A 22,928-nucleotide genomic window follows, 5' to 3' on the forward strand; every position below is an offset into this window, starting at 1 on the left:
CTTTTTCCCTTTTATTTACCAGCTTATGATGGTTAGATTAGGGCATGTTTCAATTAGCATACTTATGTTTGCATGTTTGCATCATTCATCTGTATTGCATGCACCGGGCTCGGCGCATCATACTAACTGCATTTGTATTTCAATTCCGAGTTGAATACATATTATCCGTTGCATTTCATATGCCATGTTTAGAATAACCGAGCCTATTGTACTTGCATTTTTGCATGTGTTGCATTAGGCATTTCTATATAGTTAGGATCATGCACGGATTTCTAACATAGCTTTTGTTTTGGCTTAGAGTACTCGGTAAGTGTTTATGCTTTAGCATCCTTGCATGTGTGTGAGTGACTGCCATGATAGCATGCTTACCATAAGGCTAATTGCTTATGTGATATATCTGCCTGAATGCCTGTGGGTGAAGGTTGGATTATCTGAATTGGAATAATGCATTGACTGTGAGTTTTAAGCCCACTAGATAGTGGAAAAATCATGTTTTCTAAGCCCACCCAAGGGTGGCAAATCCACGTCTTAGCCTACTTGCGAGTAGCACCATCAAACCATTTTCAAAATAAACAAACATGAGATGTGTTGTTCCAATTCAGGCGATCCAGTCTATATTTATATGTTGTGCGCATCACATAGTAAATCTAGACTAATAACCGGAATAAGAACGCATAATATTTTCAAAAGTAGATATCATGGTTAGTAGAGGCCGATCTTTGATCGGGCGAGTGGGGGTGCTCACGAAGTGACCTTCCCCAATCGTACACAAGTTCCCGAGCCGAGGCACCTTTGGTGATGACGGACACGTGGCCTTAGGCAACGAGTCAGGGTTTCCTAAACTCCCGCAAAATAAATATTTAGGTGGCAACTCTGTATCTGGCAAAGCAGTCCATATTTGGCACTTCTTTCAAAAAATCTGTTTTCAAAAACGATTTGCCGGATTTGGACTCTTTGATGATTTTATCGGTCTTGCATTGCACTCTGCGAGATTAGATACAGGACCGTGACATTGAGTCCTAAACTGTAGTGAGCCCATATGAACAAAACAGGGGGGGATCCCCTCCCGGGACTTTCGGGGACGTCTACAGTTTCGGGCGACTCTGCTGGGGAGTTAGAGAACTTGACTCGAACTCATGATATCTGGTTTTGATTACACTTATGTGTTTCTTTGCATTGCATTTGCATTGGTGCGCCTAGGACACTGTATTTTCCGTATGTTATTCCTGAACGGTTTGCCAGAGGCTCGCTTTGCGAAGCGTGCCATAAGGCTGACCGGTTGCGGGCTCTACCACGACGGGAACACAAACCCCGGTTTTACCGGGGCACCCTTTTTGACCATTCAACCTAGTGCATATTTGGAATCCATAGTGACCATTCCAAACTAGGACAGGTTGCTTACCCGATTGTAGGTTGTTTGAAACCGCTGCGTGCATAGTGAAACCCTAGCTCCGGACAAAATAGGACAGGGAAACCCTACCCCAACATAGGGGTGTTTTGGCTCTCACTTGCTTGCTATGTTCTTTTAGGGTGTGTCCCTACAGGAATGCAAGTAACAGTTTACAAGTCTACGTATCAGGCCTGCGGGCATCAGTATGCGAAGAATCAGTTTTACCCAAGGGTATCAGATTTGAGGCAGAATTTTGGGGGCAGAATTCAGTAGAGAGCATAGTTATTCGGCTGCTCATATCTGTTTTGGTAAAATCAGGCTGAGATGCTGCATGTTTTCTCTTTGCTAGGTAGTCGTGGAACTATAGCTTCAGAGGGCTCCAATATCCTCCGGGTATATTGGATCCGTGTTGATAGACTTTGTCAGGTCGGAGATTCAGTTCAAGGGCAAATCAGTGTTCCTTTGCCAGAGGCAGGGTAAAAGGGGCCAGTTAGGCACAGATCACCGATTCAGCAGTTACCAGATTAGTGGCCCTTATTCACCCCACCAGTGAACAGTCAGGCTGAGGCCTCAATTTTTATCACAGAGATAGATATACCAGTCAGTCAGCCGAAACAGCAGAACATGGCAGGGATGGAGAAAATGATGCGTCAACTCCAAGAAAGTATGAAACTCATGCAGCAAGACGCTGCCCGCCAGACGGAATTTACCAAACAGCAAGCTGCGATCATGGCTCAACAGGCAGAGTTAATTACCCGGCTACAGCAGCAAACCGGAGCGTCTGCTTCGCACCAAGCCCCTCCCTCACTAGGAGTTCCAACACCCGAGGAGGCACCAAATGTCCAGGGAGATACTGACATTCCGACAGGACCGGCTCCGTCCCCAATCCTACCCCAATTATCCAAAACACCCACCAACCTGTCGGATTCTCCCTTTGAATCCGAAGTGGACCCCACAGCATTGAAGGTGAGCAAGCTTGAAAAGTTGTTCAAGAAATCTCAGGGCGTCAAGTCCATCCCGGACATTGAGGATGGGTATACCGATGTAGCCGTGACGCTGCCAGACCGCTTTAAAATGCCACATATCGACCGCTTTGACGGGTCCGGGGATCCCATGGTGCACTTACGGCTATTTTCAGACATATTAAGGCCGATGGGCCTCACCAGACTATAGAAACTTTCATTATTTGGCCGGACCTTGTCAGGGGTGGCGGCCATCTGGTACGCAAAATTAGAAGATGATGTCAAACGGAACTGCGATGAGATGGCCGAGGCCTTCGTTGCGCAGTACTCTTATAACACAAATCGAGATTACAACTCGTGATCTTGAGACAACAAAGCAAAAGCCTAAAGAGAGTTTTTCTGATTTCGTAGCCCGCTGGAGGGCCAAGGCCTCAATGATGACCCTTAGGCCCACTGACAATGATCAAATTCGGATGATTGTGCGCAATCTCCAGCCCAAGCTTATGCAGAAAATGATCGTTCTCCCCTTTCCCACCTTTTTAGACTTACATGAGATGGGAGTATAGATTGAGGACGCTATGAAGCAGGGCCTTCTTGACCAGGTGAAAGAGCAGCCTAGGAAGGCGTTTTCCCGCAGTTCAAATGCGACCACCAGTGGTGATGCAGCTGCAAGATCTTTTGAAGTGGGCATGATTACCACCACCACATCAAAAACAGCTACCCCGTTCACCGGTGCGTCCGGAAGTAGCTCACAAAAAACCAAATATCCACCTCGAGTCAAGAGGGTTTCTACCCCACTTTATATGCCTTTGTTAAAGGCCCTAGAGGCCTTACTCCGAAAGGGATATCAGAAACCATTGAAACAACGGCCTCTACCCGATCCTATCCCTCCAAAGCATGACTAGACTAAGTACTGCGCCTACCATCAACAAATCGGTCATGATACTGACAATTGTTTTCGTCTGCGCCATGATGTACAGGATCTGTTTGACAACAAGGTCATCGCCGCACCAGCTCAGCAAAGTCTATCGCCATTGGATCAGTGAACTTGGGGGATAGTGCGAATATGTGATCAAGGGATGAACCACCTGCGGGCGGCACTCAGTTTACTCCAGATGTGGCGTGTGGCACGCACTATTTTGAGCATTTGCGAATGCTGGTTTTTGTAGCTTCTAACTTGGGTGTTGAGTCAGTTCTGTGGTTTTGTTTTGAGTCTGTATCTTTGTTTTGAGTCAGTCTTTTTGATTAAAGGTCTGTCTTGTTGTATCTAATCAATCCTGTTATATAGAAGTCGGGTGATTCCGGGGGTGTTACTTCGGATATCACTATTTTGTTTTGTGTTTGTCCTTTTGTTTTCTTTTGAGTCTGTTTCTACCAGGGAGCCAGTTGTGCCAACAGATCTGAATGAAACAGCAGTGATTTTCACACCCTTGTGTTTGTTTCTGCCTTGCGCTAATTGTGCCAAAAAATTTGAATGAAGCAGCAGTACTTTTCACCTGCTCTTCTGTGCCTTAAAATTGTTGCATTGACCTAAGTTTTTCAAAACTTTTTTAACATTGTGATGAAAACAAAGAGGAAGGAATTCCTCGGGATTTGCAAAAATTTGATCAACTAAGAGAAAGAGAGGCATGCTAAGCCCTTAATGAATGAGATCATGCTTGTTAATGTGACTACTGAGAAGGATCCTAGCTTGATCCAGATTGGTTCTACATTGTCTTCAGCGCGAGCGACTAGTCACTTTCTTAAAAGATTTCAAAAAATGTTTTGCGCGGTTCTGCAAAGACCTGTGTGGAATCGCTCTTGAGATTATGCAGCCTAGGATCGCTCTCAGTCTCGAGACTCGACCCCTTGCTTTCAAACCTTGAACTTGGATTCAGAATGTTCAACGGTCAACCACAATGCGAGGCCTGTGTGGCCAGATTTGAAGCGGCCCACGAACCAGGGGCAAGAAAGTCAAAGGAAGCTTGGGAAGCTAGATCAAAAGCCCTCAAACTTGGGGCAAAAATGTCAGATGTGCTCGAAGAGTCAAAAAAATTGGGATGTTTCTCAAGCTAATGAAGATCGGCAAGAATGCCAAATCCCAGAAGGGAGGAAAGAAGAAAGTATTGCTGAAGGATAACCGAGTTCCTATCCACAACACTAGGAGCAAATTCAACCCCCATCGGATGGACTCCTACATCGTCAGCGAACAGCAGCCATTCTCCTGGATTCAAATGTCTTCAGGATCTCAAAATCATTTGACATGGACAAAGCTACACTTTTACCCTTGAGAGGCTCGCTGGGCCGAAAACCCGGAAGGGCGACCCAGGCAAAAGTTAGAGCACAGAAAAAAAAAAAAAAAAAAAAAAAAAAAGAGAAGAAAAATGAAGAAAATTAAAAAAAAAAGAAAAAAGAAAGAAAAGAATTGAAAAGAAAAGAAGAACAAACCTCGTAAGGTTGAAAACCCGAAAGGGCGGCCTTGGCAAAAGTTAGAGCGCAAAAGGAGAGGTTAAATACACGAGTGTACCTTAACCCCGAACTACGCAAGGCTTGATTCCTGTGATTGGGATACGTAGGCAACTTCATTCTGAAGTCCAGTCGTAAAACACTTCAAATCCGACTATGTCCATGTGATGGTTCTGGTCATCTTTGTCTTCTCTGTATCCGAGAATTCGGTTGTGTTCGTCACTCTGAGGACTGACTACAGCATGCCGCGATGCTATTCAAACAAGGGGCAACTTTTCGTTGACATACAGTGTGCCGCGGTGCTATTCAAACAAGGGGCAACTTTCCATTGTCATGCAGTGTCCGTCAAGCAAGGGGCAATTTTCCTTCGAATCTGAGGTTGTGTATCTCGAGGGTAGGTTCCGTGCTCGTTGAGCAGTGGCCGTTGGCAAAAACAATTTTTGAAAATTTTTTTTACTAAGGTTGACTATTTTTCTGGAAAAGTATTCCATTTTCCAAAACTGGACCGTTTCTTGGACCCAAAAAGGAAAATTTTCAGTACTCATAACCTAACTTGCATGATTTCAAATCAAAAAATTGAACAAGCATGTTAATCTAACTCTCATGTCGGTCAAAATTGTTTTAGTCGAAAATCAAAACAAAAAAATTAGTCAAAATGATGAACTAAGGGCACAGTTGAGTCAGGCTTCCTGTCTTTTCCCCGTTGCCAATGCATTTGCCAGAAAGGGCACCATACTTGCCAAGAAGGGCACTCTCCTTGCCAGAAAAGGGCACAGCTGAAACTGTCAACAAAGGAGCTGAAAGCTCTCTCATCCTCCAAGCAACGAGGTATCAAGCCAAGTGCGAAGCATGAACTGGAATCGATCAAGGTATTCCACTCCCTCATCCGGATAGATCTAACCACGTCCAAACTCCCCGACAGAGCATCGACAGCTGATGTTAGCTGCAGATTCGCTACACGCTTAGTTGCAGCGCAACCCCTCTGTGGGAGGAATTCACTAGTTGCGCGCAGAAAAAGAAGAATCTAGCTGAGTGCTAGGGGCAAGAGCCCACAACTTTTTGTTTATCCATCAACCACCCTGGGGAGGGAAGAAAAATGAAAGATTAAATAATAGAGAGATGTGCGCTGAGAGGAAAAGCGAGGAAAGGGTTTTGAGAGAAAAACCGAGCTTGAAGGCCGAGTGATGTAAGAATCACAAATGCGAAATGGTGGAAAACAATACCCAGAAAAACAGGCTCCCTGTGCACGTCTGAGCGTCGTGTCTTTTTGTTTTATCTTGATTCTTGTTTTTAGTCGTTTCGAGTGTTACTCGATGTGTTTAGGTTATTTACCTTTTGTTTTCCGTTGTTGAGTCGTAGTGCGCTATGTTCAGTCGTAGGCTCAATACCCCGGTCAAAAACTCATCTCTCAATTTCAAAAATAAAATCGTTTTACGCTCAGAGTGCCGTGCCGTTCTCCACATCTGTACAAAACAGGATTGGTTCTTTCATAAAGTCGCAGGGTTCAACCTAGGTCATGTCAGAACAGTAGAGTCAGGGCCTATCTAAAGCTATATGGGTTCCAGACTGCAAAGCAAAAGAAAAGAGGAAATGTTGAGCATCTGAGTTTGTTTTAACTTCAGTAAGTTCCGAGATTGCATTCCGTGTGTACCTCTTCAGGTCTTGCCAATGCTCCGAAGTATGAGTGTGCCTCTACCTCAAGCTCAAGATCAAGTCTACTTCAAGCCAGAATGGCAATCAGAAGTGCTCTCCTTGAGTACCATTCCCTGCCAGAGGCATCATGGCCATGTTTGCAATGAGTTCCTAGGAGACCAACTGCGACGGTGGAAACTAGAGTTCGAATGGCTGATGCCTAGAACATAAAGGTTCGGGATTTCCGAGACTAAAGTCTGATTTAAATACCCAGAGGCGGGTCCTCGGCTTGAAATCTGTATGGAAGCCCCATAGGTTGAGATAGCGTGTATGCACCTCAATTCTGGATACCGAACCAACCTAGTCTGTCACCCCGTTGGAGAATAGGAAAAGTTGTGAATATGATCAGGGAGAAAGGCAGCATCCAAAGTGTTCTACGCGAAGAACCCTTGTCAGTATTTCAGAGCCTTTGTACTGTGAGTTGAAGGTAAGTGTTCAAAGAGCACGAAGGGAGATCTCCGTCAGAGTAGAGCGGTTCATCGCCACTCACCCCATGAGGTGCTTTTAAAGCGCCGCTACGCTTGTTTATTGCGTTCCTTAAACATCATGCATTGTATTGCATTGTACCTATCAAGTTTCTTTCTCATTCATGCACGATATTGTATGTACAGTTCATTCAAAGAAGTTCCGTTTAAGATCATTTATTTAGTGTATCAATCACACTTCATTCAGTGTATCAATTACACTCTCGTTTATTTAGTGTATCAATCACACTTCATTCGCATAATGTATCAATTACACTCTCATTCATTTAGTGTATCAATCACACTTCATTCACTTAGTGTATCAATTACACTCTCATTTATTTAGTGTATCAATCACACTTCATTCGCTCAGTGTATCAATTACACTCTCATTCATTTAGTGTATCAATCACACTTCATTCGCTTAGTGTATCAATTACACTCTCATTCATTTAGCGTATCAATCACGCTTCATTCGCTTAGTATATCAATTACGTTTCATTCATTTTGTGTATCTATCACACACATTCTCACTTTTGTGTATCTATCACACACATTCTCATTTTGTGTATCTATCACGAACATATTTATTTTTCTGTATCTATCACACACATTCTCATTTTGTGTATCCATCACACATTTTATTTACTTTAGTGTATCCATCACACACTTCATTTACTTTAGTGTATCCATCACACACGTCATTTACTTTAGTGTATCCATCACACTTCATTATCTTTAGTATATCAATCATACTTGTTCACTAAGTGCATCTGTCACACTTTGTGTTCACATTTAGTATATCAATCATACTTGTTCATTAAGTGCATCTATCACACTTCGTGTTCACATTTAGTATATCAATCATACTCTGTTCACTAAGTGCATCTATCACACTTCGTGTTCACATTTAGTATATCAATCATACTATGTTCACTAAGTGCATCTATCACACTTCGTGTTCATATTTAGTATATCAATCATACTCTGTTCACTAAGTGCATCTATCACACTTCGTGTTCACATCTAGTGTATCTATCATACCCTGCTCACTTGGTGCATCTATCACACTTCGTGTTCACATTCAGAGTATCTATCATACTCTATTCACATAGTGCATCTATCACACTTTGTGTTCACTTTTAGTGTATCCATCACACCTGTTCACTTGGTTCATCTATCACACTTCGTGTTCACATTCAGTGTATCTATCATACGCTGTTCACATAGTGCATCTATCACACTTTGTGTTCACTTTTAGTGTATCCATCACACCTGTTCACTTGGTGCATCTATCACACTTCGTGTTCACATTCAGTGTATCCATCACACTTGTTCACTAAGTGCATCTATCACACTTTGTGTTCACTTTTTGTGTATCCATCACACTTGTTCACTAAGTGCATCTATCACACTTCGTGTTCACCTTTTGTGTATCCATCACACTTGTTCACTAAGTGCATCTATCACACTTTGTGCTCACCTTTAGTGTATATATCATACTTGTTCACATAGTGCATCTATCACACTTTGTGTTCACTTTTAGTATATCCATCACACCTGTTCACTTGGTGCATCTATCACACTTCGTGTTCACATTCAGTGTATCCACCACACTTGTTCACTAAGTGCATCTATCATACTTTGTGTTCACTTTTTGTGTATCCATCACACTTGTTCACTAAGTGCATCTATCACACTTCGTGTTCACCTTTTGTGTATCCATCACACTTGTTCACTAAGTGCATCTATCACACTTTGTGCTCACCTTTAGTGTATCTATCATACTTGTTCACTAAGTGCAACTATCACACTTCGTGTTCACCTTTTGTGTATCCATCACACTCTGTTCACTAAGTGCATCTATCACACCTTGTGTTCACCCTTTGTGTATCTATCACACATGCTTACTCACTTTGTGTATCTATCACACGTTCGCTTTGTGTATCTATCACACATGCACACTGTATTCGCAGTGAGAATTGCAGTAATTCTCTTACACCCTTTCTGCATGTAATGTAGTTAGATTTGTGTATGCTTGCTTAAAACTGTTGCATGTTATGCTTCGTTATAGCTTTCTTTGCATGATCATGAGTTATATTCGGCTTTGTGCATATCGTTTTGCATTTTGCCCCTTGCCTCCGGGCATGCCTGCGGGCACATCTTTGTTATCTTGCCTGTTTGTCTAAGTCTTCGGCCTTGTCAAAAATGGGTCGTCTCTGGGCTTTGACATTCATTCCCGTCACTTATGACTTCCGAGTTCTGTCAAAGAGGGGCAACTGTAGACACCCCATTTTTGACCGACCTTAAGACTTAGATGTCACCGATTGAGCCCTCGGTGATGATGCATATTGTGCTCGTTCTGAGGTTTCAGAGTCTCGGCTGTGAGCCTTGCCTCTGAACTTTAGAACTCTTTTGTGTTTTGCCTCGGTTTGCGAACCAAGTCCTGTTTTCTCTGTTTTCTCTTCCCGAAGGGAGGGAGAGGTCCCGTAGACCATCCCTCAGTGGCCGTAGGCTACGTTTCGCGGTCGTAGGCCATTTTTCCCGTTTGGAGGCCAGTTTCCGATTTTTGGAGCCGTCGGCCGTGCACCTCGGTTCGGGACCGCTTAATTACCTCTAATTGCTCCGGTTTTTGGCACACACCTTTTTTTTCCTCCCTTTAGAGGGACACAATGGCCCGGGAGACCACCTTTGTGGTCATACGCCACTTCCGGTGCCTAACAGCCTATTTTCGGGGCCCCGGACTACACGTTTCGGCCCCCGAACCCTCGTTTTGCATCCGTCTTGGTCCATTTTTGGTAGGGACTCTATTTTCATTGCTAGGGAGGTGGTAGGATGGTAGGAGGCCACCTTTTCCCCTATAAAACCAGTTTTCTCTTTTTCTCTCTCCAAAAGCCGATTTTTCTGACAGAAAGCTGGTTTTTCTCACTTTTGATCCACAATTTCTGGCTTTTCATACCACCATTGTTTGTGCTCATCTGGGAGGCCACCAATATGGGTAGGCCGACCAATAATTCTTCTTTACCCTTTTGAACCTTGTTAAAAAGCTGGTTTTTCTCTCTCTTGGGTCACATTTTCTGGTTTTTCACTATACAGTTGTGTTGCACTCATCTGGGAGGCCACCTTTTTGGGGTGGCCGGCCAGAAATTCTTCTTGAACCTTTTGACCCCTGGTTGGCCGACCAGGGGGATTGGCCGGCCGGCCACTTGAAATGGCCGGCCTGCTTCTTGCTTTTTGCCCTCTCTGAATGCATCACAGCTGTGCCAGTTATGAGGCAATTGGATCATCCTCCACACACGTGTATGGAGAATATGTGAAGCCCTTTTGGGATATTTTAGAGCCTCTCCTCTATAAAGGGGAGGCTGATCTTCTTTGGCAAGGGTTGAACAACTTTGAAGGCTTACAACCCTCTCTCTCTCTCTCTATATATATATATATCTCTACACTTGAGCCTCCAAACCCTAGTTTTCTTGGACCATTTGCACTACAACCCTTAGCACCACACCTCCTCCATCCATTCCAACACTTTGGGGCTGATTTTCAAGGGTTGAAGGTTTGCCAACTTGGTCCAAAAGCTCCAACTTTGCTGCTCTTCAAGGGTAAGCACCTATTTCCTTTAAACTTGTATTTTTTTTGCTCCATTGATTAGCCTTACTTGAAAGTACTTCTGGACTATGTCATAAACTAAAAAGTGTCATATTTTAAGCTCCTCTTGAATATTAATTAAGGACACTTATCTGTTTGAGGTCTCCTACACCCTTGTATGCTTTGTCCCTCTTTGTAGGCTTATTTTCCATCATATCTTAGCCCTACTTGTGAGCATTTTCGAGATTTTTCATAAACTTGAAAAAATTTCCTTTTGATCTTATAAACATGTTTGTTTAAGATACTTTCTCTGTTTGGGGTCATCTACCCCCTTTCATGCCTTATTTCCTCATGTTTTGAGCTATGCATGTGAGCACTTGCATTGGCCTTGATTTGGCCTTTTAGCCACTGAAATCCAGCGGATTTTCAGTGGCTTAGATGTGCCTTTGAGCTTCAAAATCATAGAGGGGTGACCCTCTCACCCCTCATTCTCTTTACTAGCTTTGTTGGCCTTCCAAAGGAGCTCCATTTTTCATGTTGTGAAGTCACATTCCAGGACTTATTTTGTGAGTTTTATGGTCTGCATTAGCTCTGTCTGGAGCCCTTTTTGCCATATTTTATGTCAATGATGCATGTGTAGAACAATTCCATTCAAGGCCTTTCAAAGAGGCCTTTCATTGTATGCTTCATTGACCCATTTCAAGGCCAATTTGGTGAGTTTTAGGGCTGTCATAATTGATTTCCAGAGTTGGTTTTTCCATGTTAAGTGTTCTTGTTGTACATGTTGAGTAACCCCTTGCATAGCCCTCCAAAGGAGCTCATCATTTTTGCATGCATTGGATGCATTTCAGTGGTTATTTGGGGTTTATTTGACATGCCATATTCCTATTTTTGGCCGGTTTGCTGACCTCTCTTATGCTTCATGTACATGCCATGAAAACCATGTTTACTAGCCTAGGTTGCGTGTTGTTTTGGGCCTTCATGTTGGCACCTTTTGGTCCTGTGTAGCACGTCTGCGAAGGACCCCGCTACTACAGTTCGGACTCGATTTGTGTCACGGTTCTTAATCTGAACCAAAGAGTCCAAATCTGGCAAATCGTTTTGAGAAAACAGATTTTTTTGAAAGAAGTGCCAAACATGGACTGCTTTGCCAGATACAGAGTCGCCACCTAAATATTTTATTTTTGGGGAAATTTAGGAAACCCTGACTCGGTGCCAAAGGCAACGTGTCTGTCATCACCAAAGTTGCCTCGGCTCGGGAACTTGGGTACGATTGGGGAAGGTCAGCTATGAGCACCCCCTCTCGCCCGATCCGAAGATCAGCCTCTACTAACCATGATATCCGTTTTTGAAAACGTTATGTGTTCTTATTCCATTTATTAGCCTAGAATTACTATGTTATGCGCACAGCAAACAAGTATAGACCAAATCGCCTAAATTGGAACAAAACATTGCATGTTCGTTTTGAAGATGGTTTGCTACTCGCAAGTAGGCTAAAATGCAAGTTTTGCCACCCTCGAATGGGCTTTTAGAAAAGATGGTTTTGCCACTTATCTAGTGGGCTTAAAACTCACAGTTTTAATGCGTTATCCCAATTTAGGTGATTCAACCTCCATCCACAGGCACTCAAGCAGTTATATCACATAAGCAGCTAGCCTCATGGTAATCATGCAATTATGGCAACACTCACACGCATGCGGTATGCTAAAGCAAAAGGACTTACAGAGTACTCCAAGCCAAAACAGAAACTAGTTAGTAATCATATGCATGATCCTAGTTCATGTTAAGATGGCTAATGTAACACATGCGGAATGTCACTAGAGTAGGCTCGGCTAGTCTATAAATGACATGTGAAAATGCACAAGTAGCATGTATTCAAGTTAGATTTGAGATACTTATGCAGATGGTATGATGCGCCGAGCCTGGTGCATGCAATACTGATGAATGATGCACGCATGCATACCATAAGGTATGCTAAAGTAAACATGTCCTAATACTAACCATCAAAAGCAGGTAAGTACAAGGGAGAAAGAAGTGAGGGTTGGAAGACATGCACACACGCACCCACACTTATTACAAATTCACCCTCGCTCGGAGGGACCAAAAGAATAATACAAATTAATTAACCTACAAGCTAATTAATTATTACAGACCAATTAATTAATTAACAAATTAACTAATCTAATGAAAGCAGTAAACGGCCTCAGGAAGAGGGCCCAATGCAATGCGCGCTCGGCTCCGCTCGGAAAGTCATTGCCATGCACAAGTTTGCCTCTGCTTTGACTGTTCTGCTTCTCTGAAAATTGCACAACTTCCAAGGTTACTTCTCTGAGTGTTGTGGGATACTACCGGTTGAGTGAGATCATGTAGACACCCCATTTCTGACCAACCTTGAGACTCAGACGTCACCAATTGAGCACTCGGTGATATTACATACTGTGCTTGCTCAGAAGTTTCAGAGTCTCGGCTGCGAGCCTTGCCTCCGGATTTCCGGGCTCTTTTGCGCTTTACCTCGGTTTGCGAACCAGGCTCTGTTTTCTCTGTTTTCTCTTACCGAAGAGAGGGAGAGGTCTCGTAGATCATCTCTCGGTGGCCGTAGGCTACATTTCGTGGTCGTAGGCCATTTTGCCCGTTTGGAGCCCAGTTTCCGATTTTTCGAAGCCATAGGCCGTGTGCCTCGGTTCGGGACCGCCTAACCACCTCCATTTGCCCTGGTTTTTGGCATACATCTTATTTTCTCCCTTTTGAGGGACACTGCGGTCCAAGAGACCAACTTCGTGGTCGAACACCACTCTCGGTGCCTAACAGTCAATTTTCGGGGCCCCAGACTGCGCGTTTCGGCCCCCCAAACCTTCATTTTGCATCGGTTTTGGTTCATTTTTGGCAGGGACCTCTGTTTCATTGGTAAGAAGGTCGTAGAAGGGTGGGAGGCCAGTAATTGTTCTGTCAGCCAACTTTATCCCTTCATCGCCCTCCGTCGCCCGATTTTCTTCACTTCAAAGCCAATGTTGAACACCCTTGGGCCATTTTCTTGAACCCTAAATCACATATTTGTGATGTACACACTTGGAAGGCCATCAATATCATTTGGCCGGCCACTAATGTTGCTTGACCCTTTTGAATCCCTCTAAAAAGTGGGTTTTTCTCTCTCCTAGTTTACTTTCTCCAATTTTTGACCACATGGTTGTGTTGTGCACACATGGGAGGCCACCAATATCATATGGTCGGCCACTAATGTTGATTGACCCTTTTGACCCTTGGCCGGCCGGCCATGGGAGGTAGCCGGCCGGCCACTTGCAGCTTGGATAACTGGCCGGCCATGATCCTCAGGGTTGGTACATTACAAATATGTATTCATTTTCCCCGGATTTGGTATCCGAGAGGGGGTTGCCATTTTGGAGGGAAACTTTGTTGGTTTTCCCTCCATTTTTTCCCCCCTTTTCCCCCCCTTTTGCCTTTATAACAGCAGCTCCAGCTGCTGGTTTGGAGGTTGAAAAAAATCACCTAAGAGCCTTTGCATTATATCCCTCTCCTCTATTTCCAAGCAAAAAACCCTCACGTCCTACATCCCTTTCTTCATCAACCCATAGCCCTACCCTTCCATCCTTCATTTCAGAAGCTGGAGGTTCTTCTTCAAGGCCTAGGAGTGCTGCAACTCAAGCCAAAAGGGTGCCAAGGCATAGTCTTCAAGGGTGAGCACCATTTTCTCTCTTTTTAGCTCGTTTTTGTATCATTTCTTAGCCATATTTGCTCGCTGTTTTGGGCTCTGACCTTAACTGGGACTAGGCTTATTTTGAGCTCCTTTTTACTTTTGTTTAAGGGCCTCTCACTATTTGAGGCCTCCTTGATGCACTTGCTTCATTATCTCCCTTGTATGCCATTATCTTGCGTAGTATTTTTGGCCTATTTACAAACTGTTTTGAGCTCTGTAATGAACTGAGAATAGGCTTATTTTGAACCCTTCTTCAACATTGTTGAAGGGCTCGTTACTGTTTGAGGCCTCTATCTTCTACTTGCCTTTATAACTCTCTTTTGGCCATATTTTTGCATGATTTGCTAGCCTATTGTGCTTCTGTTTTTAGGCTCTTTTCAAAACTGAAAACAGTCTTATTTTGACCCCCTCTTTATATTTCAATGAGGGTATTTTACTGTTTGAGGCATCCTTTTTATACTTTGTGTTATATCCCTCTTTTTGGCCATATTTTGCATAGTATTTTTGGCTTGTATATATACTGTTTTGGGTCCGGCTATCAACTGTAAAATATCATATTTTGGGCTCCTCTTCAACATTGTTGAAGGGCCCCTTTGTTTTTAAGGTCAGAAACCACCACTTGCTTCTTTGACCCTCTTTTGGCACATTTCTTGCATGAGAGCTTAGCCATACCTGTGTTGGTTTTTGGGGTTTGTTGTGAACGGTAAAATATCATATTTTGGGCCCCTCTTCAACATTGTTGAAGAGACCTAATCTGTTTGGGGTCAGCAGCTGTGAGTTGCTTCTTTATCTCACATTTAGGACCATTTTTGCATGCTAGTTTTGCCCTATTCGTGTTTGCTTTTTGGCCTTACTTGAAACTGTAAACATGCTTGTTTTGGGGCTGCCTTGAATCTGTCTTCACATGTAATGATCATATAATGCGTGCTTGATGTAGCTATAAGTCATTTCATTTGCTTAATCTTGCATTTCTGGACCATTTTCATGCATCGGGAGCCATGCTTTTATGATTCGGGACTGTTTTGGGTCATGTTTTGCTGCTGAAACTTGCATGTTAGTATATCGCATTTCATGCCTTGCCATGTCTCATTAGAGTGGCATTCGGTGCCTTAGGATCGGTCCTCGGTTTGCGTGCATGCGTGCACGTACTTCGAGTGTCTCATTTTCATCTAATGGCCTCCTATGTGAGTGTGGCTGAGGTCCACTTATGTTGGTGTAAGTCCATTGTGCATTGTGTATGCCATTTCATTTCATAGCATTGTGTATGCTAGGTTGCATGTTAGCGCATTGTGTATGCCATGTTACCTCGTGCATCGTGCATGCCATTTCATAGCATTGTGTATGCTAGGTTGTATCGTAGTTGCATTTCATGCATATCATGCATATTGCATCGTGTTTGGGGTAGGAGTTAGCCCAGACATGGGAAACGAGGTACGTTTCGTACTCCGAGTGACGGAACGTGTCTCAATTCCAAGTCACCGACACTCCAGATTATCCATGATGGAGTTAGGTTTTAGTTGAGCTTTCATGTGCATTCATTCCATATTGAGTTGCACAGTTCGACCCCTCAGCCATCATGCATCGAGATGCATGATTGGTGGCACGAGGATCGAGGCATGCATACATTTGTGAAAATACATTGCTATGCCCCTTTTCTGCTCTCTGTTGCAGCAAATCAAGAAATAGCAACCTTCCGGAGCTTGGCGCGCTTTCCAAGAGTAATTGTGAAACAGAGGCTAATTGGGGCATCCCAGTGGATTTCCGCGCAAGGTAGTCCAGACATGCATCATCCATCCTCTAAAGAAGAGTCAAGGCAGTCCCTGGCTTGCATGCTAGTTTATTATTTTTCTTAGTTAATTTGTAAATTAATTAGGAATTTGTATATATTTGGACTGTATTATTTGGACTGTACTATTTATTCGGACCCTCTGCGCGAGGGCACAACTGTAATAAGTGTGCGTGTGTGTGTGTTGTATGTCTTCCAACCCCACGTCTTTCTCCCTTTTTATTTACCAGCTTATAATGGTTAGATTATGGCATGTTTCAATTAGCATACAGTATGATAGCATGTTTGCATTCATTCATCCGTTTTGCATGCACCGGGCTCGGCGCATCATACTAACTGCATTTGTATTTCAATTTCAAAGTTGAATACTTGTTAGCTGTTGCATCTCATATGCCATGTTTAGAATAGCCGAGCCTGGTATAGTTTCACTTTTGCATGTGTTGCATTAGGCATTTCTGCATAATTAGGATCATGCATGGATTTCTAATTAGCTTTTGTTTTGGCTTGGAGTACTCGATAAGTTTTATGCTTTAGCATCCTTGCATACATGTGAGTGCTGCCATGAATAGCATGCTTACCATGAGGCTATTTGCTTATGTGATATAACTGCCTGAATGTCTGTGGGTGAAGGTTGGGTTATATGGATTGGAACAATTCATCAAATGTGTGTTTTAAGCCCACTAGATAGTGGCAAAATCATGTTTTCTAAGCCCACCCGAGGGTGGCAAAATCCACGTCTTAGCCTACTTGCGAGTAGCACCATCAAACCATTTTCAAACAAACAAACATGAAATGTTTTGTTCCAATTCAGGCGACCCAGTCTATACTTGTATGCTGTGCGCATCACATAGTAATCTAGGCTAATAACCGGAATAAGAACACACAAGGTTTTCAAAAATAGATATCATGGTTAGTAGAGGCCGATCTTTGATCAGGTGAGCAGGGGTGCTCACGAAGTGACCTTCCCCAATCGTACCCAAGTTCCCGAGCCGAGGCAACTTTGGTGATGACGGACACGTGGCCTTAGGCAAACGAGTCAGGGTTTCCTAAATCTCTCCCAAAATAAAATATTTAGGTGGCGACTCTGTATCTGGCAAAGCAGTCCATGTTTGGCACTTCTTTCAAAAATCTGTTTTCTCAAAATGATTTGCCGGATTTGGACTCTTTGGTTCAGACTTAGAACCGTGACAATTTTAGAGTCCTGAGCTGTAGTGACCCCAAATGAACAGAACGGGAGCTAACCCTCCCGGGGCGTTCGGGGACGTCTACAGTTTCTAGCGACTCCACTGGGGATTTAGAGAACTTGACTCGAACTCGAGATATCTGGTTTTGACTACACTTATGTGTTTCTTTGCATTGTATTTGCATTGGTGCGCCTAGGACACCGTGTTTGCCATTTGCTATTCCTGAACGGTTTGCCGGAGGCTTGTCTTGTCAAGACATGACCATAAGGCTGACCGGTTGTGGGCTCTGCCAGTATGGGAACACAAACCCTGGTTTTACTGGGGCACCCTTTTGACCGTTCGACCTAGTGCATATTCGGAATCCATAGTGACCATTCCAAGCTAGGACAGGTTGCTTACCCAATTTAGGTTGTTTGAAACCGCTGCGTGCGTAGTGAAACCCTAGCTCCTGACAAAATAGGACAGGAAAACCCTACCCCAACATAGGGGCGTTTTGGCTCTCACTTATCTGTTATGTGCTTTTAGAGCGCGTCTCTACAGGAACGCATGTATCAGTTTGCAAGTTTGGGCATCGGGCCTGCGGGCACCAGTTCAGTATTTTGGGATTCAGTTTACCCGAGGGTAACGGTTTACAGGCCGAATTTTGGGGCAGAATTCAGTAGAGAGCACACTCATTCAAATAGGCTCATATCTGTTCAGGTGAAATCAGGCTGAGATGCTGCATGTTTCCCCTTTTGCTAGGTAGTCTTAGAACCTTAGCTTCAGAAGGCTCCGATATCCCCTGAGGTTCATCAAACTTGTGCTGATAGACTTTGTTAGGTCAAAGATTCAGTTCAAGGGCAATCAGTGTTCCTCCGCCAGAGGCAGGGTAAAGAGGGCCAGTCAGGCACAAATCATTAGTTCAACGGTTACCAGATCAGTGGCCCTTATCCACCCCACCAGTGAACAGTCAGGCTGAGATCTCAATTTCTATTGCAGGGATAGATACCAGTCAGTTAGATGGATCAGCAGAACACATCAGGGATGGAGGCAATGATGCGTCAACTTCAAGAAAGTATGAAACTCATGCAGCAAGACGCTGCCCGTCAGGCGGAATTTGCCAAACAGCAGGCTGCGATCATGGCCCAGCAAGCTGAGCTAATCACCAGGCTGCAACAGCAAAACGGAGCATCTGCTTCGCATCAGGCTCCTCCCCCACCAGGAGCTCCAGCGCTTGGGGAGACACCAAATGTCCGGGAAGATACGGACATTCCGATAGGACCGGCTCCGCCCCCAATCCTACCCCAATTATCCAAAACACCCACCAACCCGCCGGATTCTCCCTTTGAGTCCGAGGTGGACCCCACAGCATTGAAGGTGAGCAAGCTTGAAAAGCTATTCAAGAAATCTCAAGGCGCCAAGTCCATCCCGGACATTGAGGATGGGTATACCGATGCGGCCGTGACGCTGCCAGACCGCTTTAAAATGCCACATATCGACCGCTTTGACGGGTCCGAGGATCCCATGGTGCACTTACGACTGTTTTCAGACATACTAAGGCTGATGGGCCTCACCAGGCTGCAGAAACTTTCATTATTCGGCCGGACCCTGTCAGGTGTGGCCGCTATCAGGTATGCAAAATTAGAAGACGATGTCAAACGGAACTGGGATGAGATGGCCGAGGCCTTCGTTGCGCAGTACTCTTATAACACGCAAATCGAGGTCACAACCCGTGATCTTGAGACAACAAGGCAAGAGCCTAAGGAGAGTTTTTCTGATTTCGTAGCCCGCTGGAGGGCCAAGGCTTCTATGATGACCCTGAGGCCTACTGACAAGGACCAGATCAGGATGATTGTGCGCAATCTCCAGCCAAAACTGATGCAAAAGATGATTGTACTCCCCTTCCCTAACTTTTCAGACCTACATGAGATGGGAGTACAGATCGAGGACGCTATGAGACAAGGCCTTCTTGACCAGGAGAAAGAGCAGCCCAGGAGGGCATTTTCCCGCAGTTCAAATGCGACCACCATTAGTTTGGGTTGGAGGTTGCGCACAACCATCCTTATCTGGTCTTTGTCGGAAGGCCTTGTAGCCATCATTGAGGCTTTTGCTCTCCACCTCGCCACAAACTCTGAAAAACCCTCATTTGGCTCTTGGCGGGGTGACTTCAAGATCACGAGTTGTGACCTCAATCTGTGTGTTGTAGGAGTATTGATCACTGAAGGCCTCAGCCATCTCTTCCCAATTCTGTTTCACAGAGTTCTCCAATTTCGCATACCAGATTGCGGCTATCCCAGACAGGGTCCGGCCAAACAATGATAGCTTCTGTAATCTGGTGAGGCCCATCGGCTTTAGAATGTCTGAAAACAGCCGCAAGTGCACCATGGGATCCCCGGACCCATCGAAACGGTCAATATGTGGCATCTTGAATCTATCTGGCAGCGTCACAACTGCATCGGTATACCCATCCTCGATGTCCGGGACGGATTTCATGCCTTGAGCCTTCTTGAAAAACCTTTCAAGCTTGCTCATCTTTAGCGCCGTTGGGTCCGTCTCTAACTCAAAAGGGGAGTCCGGTAGGTTGATGGGTGTCTTGGATAGCTGAGGTAGAACCGGGGGCGAAGCTGGCCCGACTGGAATGTCCGTACCATCCTGGACGTGGGTTGCCTCCCCGAGTATGGGAACTCTTGGTGGGGGAGGAGCCTGGTGCGAAGTAGATACTCCAGTTTGCTGCTCCAATCTGGTAATTGTCTCTGCCTGTTGGGCTATGACCACAGCTTGTTGCTTGGCGAATTCTGCTTGACGGACAGTGTCTTGCTGCATGGCTTTAATACTATCCTGGAGTTGGCGCACCATCTCTTCCAGACTCGACATACTGTTCTAATCTAACTGAGCAACCGGTATATCTGTGTCGGCAATAGGCTCGAAAATCTCAGCCCGACTGCTCAAAGATCACTGATCTGGTAGCTGTTGTATTGGTGGTCTGTGCCGGACTAGCCTTCTCTGGCCCTGATTACCCTTGAACTGAGTCTACGACCTGACAAAGTCTATCAGTACAAGTCCAATGAACCTCGGGGGATATTAGAGCCTTCTGAAGCTATGGTTCCAGGACTACTTAGCAAAAGAGAAAACAGGCAGCATCTTAGCCCAATTTCATCAGAACAGGCATAGGCATAACTGAATAACTGTATTCTACTGCTAATCACTGTTCCCCAAAATCACTGCCCCAAATCTGAATCTGATACCCGCAGATATAACTGATTCTCAAAATACTGATGCCCGCAGGCCTGATACCCAGACTTGCAAACTGATATATGCATTCCTGTAGAGGCCAACTCCAAAAAGCACATAGCAAGCAAATGAGAGCCAAAACACCCCTATGTTGGGGTAGGGTTTCCCTGTCCTATTTTGTCAGGAGCTAGGGTTTCACTACGCACGCAGCGGTTTCAAACAACCTATAATCGGGTAAGCAACCTGTCCTAGCTTGGAATGGTCACTATGGTTTCCGAATATGCACTAGGTTGAATGGTCGAAAAGGGTGCCCCGGTGAAACCGGGGTTTGTGTTCCCATACTGCCAGAGCCCACAACCGGTCAGCCTTATGGTCATGCTTTGACAAGACAAGCCTCCGGCAAACCGTTCAGGAATGGCAGATGGCAAACACGGTGTCCTAGGCGCACCAATGCACATGCAATGCAAAGAAACACATAAGTGTAATCAAAACAGGATATCACGAGTTCGAGTCAAGCTCTCTAAAATCCCCAGTGGAGTCGCCAGAAACTGTAGCACGTCCGTGAGGGACCCCGCTACTACAGTTCGGACTCGATTTGTGTCACGGTTTTTAATCTGAACCAAAAAGTCCAAATCCGGCAAATCGTTTTGAGGAAACAGATTTTTTTGAAAGAAGTGCCAAACATGGACTGCTTTGCCAGATACAGAGTTGCCACCTAAATATTTTATTTTTGAGAAAATTTAGGAAACCCTGACTCGGTGCCAAAGGCCATGTGTCCGTCATCACCAAAGTTGCCTCGGCTCGGGAACTTGGGTACGATTGGGGAAGGTCAGCTATGAGCACCCCCTTTCGCCCGATCCGAAGATCAGCCTCTACTAACCATGATATCCGTTTTTGAAAACGTTATGTGTTCTTATTCCATTTATTAGCCTAGAATTACTATGTTATGCGCACAGCAAACAAGTATAGACCAAATCGCCTAAATTGGAACAAAACATTGCATGTTCGTTTTGAAGATGGTTTGCTACTCGCAAGTAGGCTAAAATGCAAGTTTTGCCACCCTCGAATGGGCTTTTAGAAAAGATGGTTTTGCCACTTATCTAGTGGGCTTAAAACTCACAGTTTTAATGCGTTATCCCAATTTAGGTGATTCAACCTCCATCCACAGGCACTCAAGAAGTTATATCACATAAGCAGCTAGCCTCATGGTAATCATGCAATTATGGCAACACTCACACGCATGCGGTATGCTAAAGCAAAAGGACTTACAGAGTACTCCAAGCCAAAACAGAAACTAGTTAGTAATCATATGCATGATCCTAGTTCATGTTAAGATGGCTAATGTAACACATGCGGAATGTCACTAGAGTAGGCTCGGCTAGTCTATAAATGACATGTGAAAATGCACAAGTAACATGTATTCAAGTTAGATTTGAGATACTTATGCAGTTGGTATGATGCGCCGAGCCTGGTGCATGCAATACTGATGAATGATGCACGCATGCATACCATAAGGTATGCTAAAGTAAACATGTCCTAATACTAACCATCAAAAGCAGGTAAGTAAAAGGGAGAAAGAAGTGGGGGTTGGAAGACATGCACACACGCACCCACACTTATTACAAATTCACCCTCGCTCGGAGGGACCAAAAGAATAATACAAATTAATTAACCTACAAGCTAATTAATTATTACAGACCAATTAATTAATTAACAAATTAACTAATCTAATGAAAGCAGTAAACGGCTTCGGAAAGAGGGCCCAATGCAATGCGCGCTCGGCTCCGCTCGGAAAGCCACTGCCATGCACAAGTTTGCCTCTGCTTTGACTGTTCTGCTTCTCTGAAAATTGCACAACTTCCAAGGTTACTTCTCTGAGTGTTGTGGGATACTACCGGCTGAGTGAGATCATCACCGGCCATTTAGAATGGTCATCGGCTAAACATTATGCTCTCGGCCAGACCTGTTTTGCCGGTCGGCACCCAACACTGCCGGCCGGCCAATTCTTCCTGCTGAAACCTGTTTGACAGCAGCAGAGGGCAAAACATGGCATGGCAATGCATTTCAAGCAATGTTTGCACCAACCACACTCATTATCATGTTTATGACTCAAAGGAGGATGGTGCTTGACCCTCGGACCACCAATCGCGCATTTCAATGCGTGATGGCCCAAGAAACCAAGTTGTGCATTTTGATTTCAAATGACATGCAAACCAATTAAACACATAAAGCCCAACCTCTATCATACTCAATTCAAGAGGCAAAGCATGCATGCTCTATGCAATGCAACCTAGGCATGGAGGCTAAGTATGCAACATGAACATGTGAATATGTATAGCATGCAACAATCATGCAAAATGGAGCAAGGATGTGACAATATGCAAGACAAGCATGCAACATCATGCAAAGATGGACTTAAACTAATATAGGTAGCTCTCAAGCATGCCAAAATCAGTGGCCAAAATGATATAACAAAGGCATGAAAACTCACACACAAG

The sequence above is a fragment of the Camellia sinensis genome, chromosome 14 (genome assembly GCF_055761805.1).
Source record: "Camellia sinensis isolate YWXY chromosome 14, ASM5576180v1, whole genome shotgun sequence".
In the NCBI taxonomy this organism is placed as follows: domain Eukaryota; kingdom Viridiplantae; phylum Streptophyta; class Magnoliopsida; order Ericales; family Theaceae; genus Camellia; species Camellia sinensis.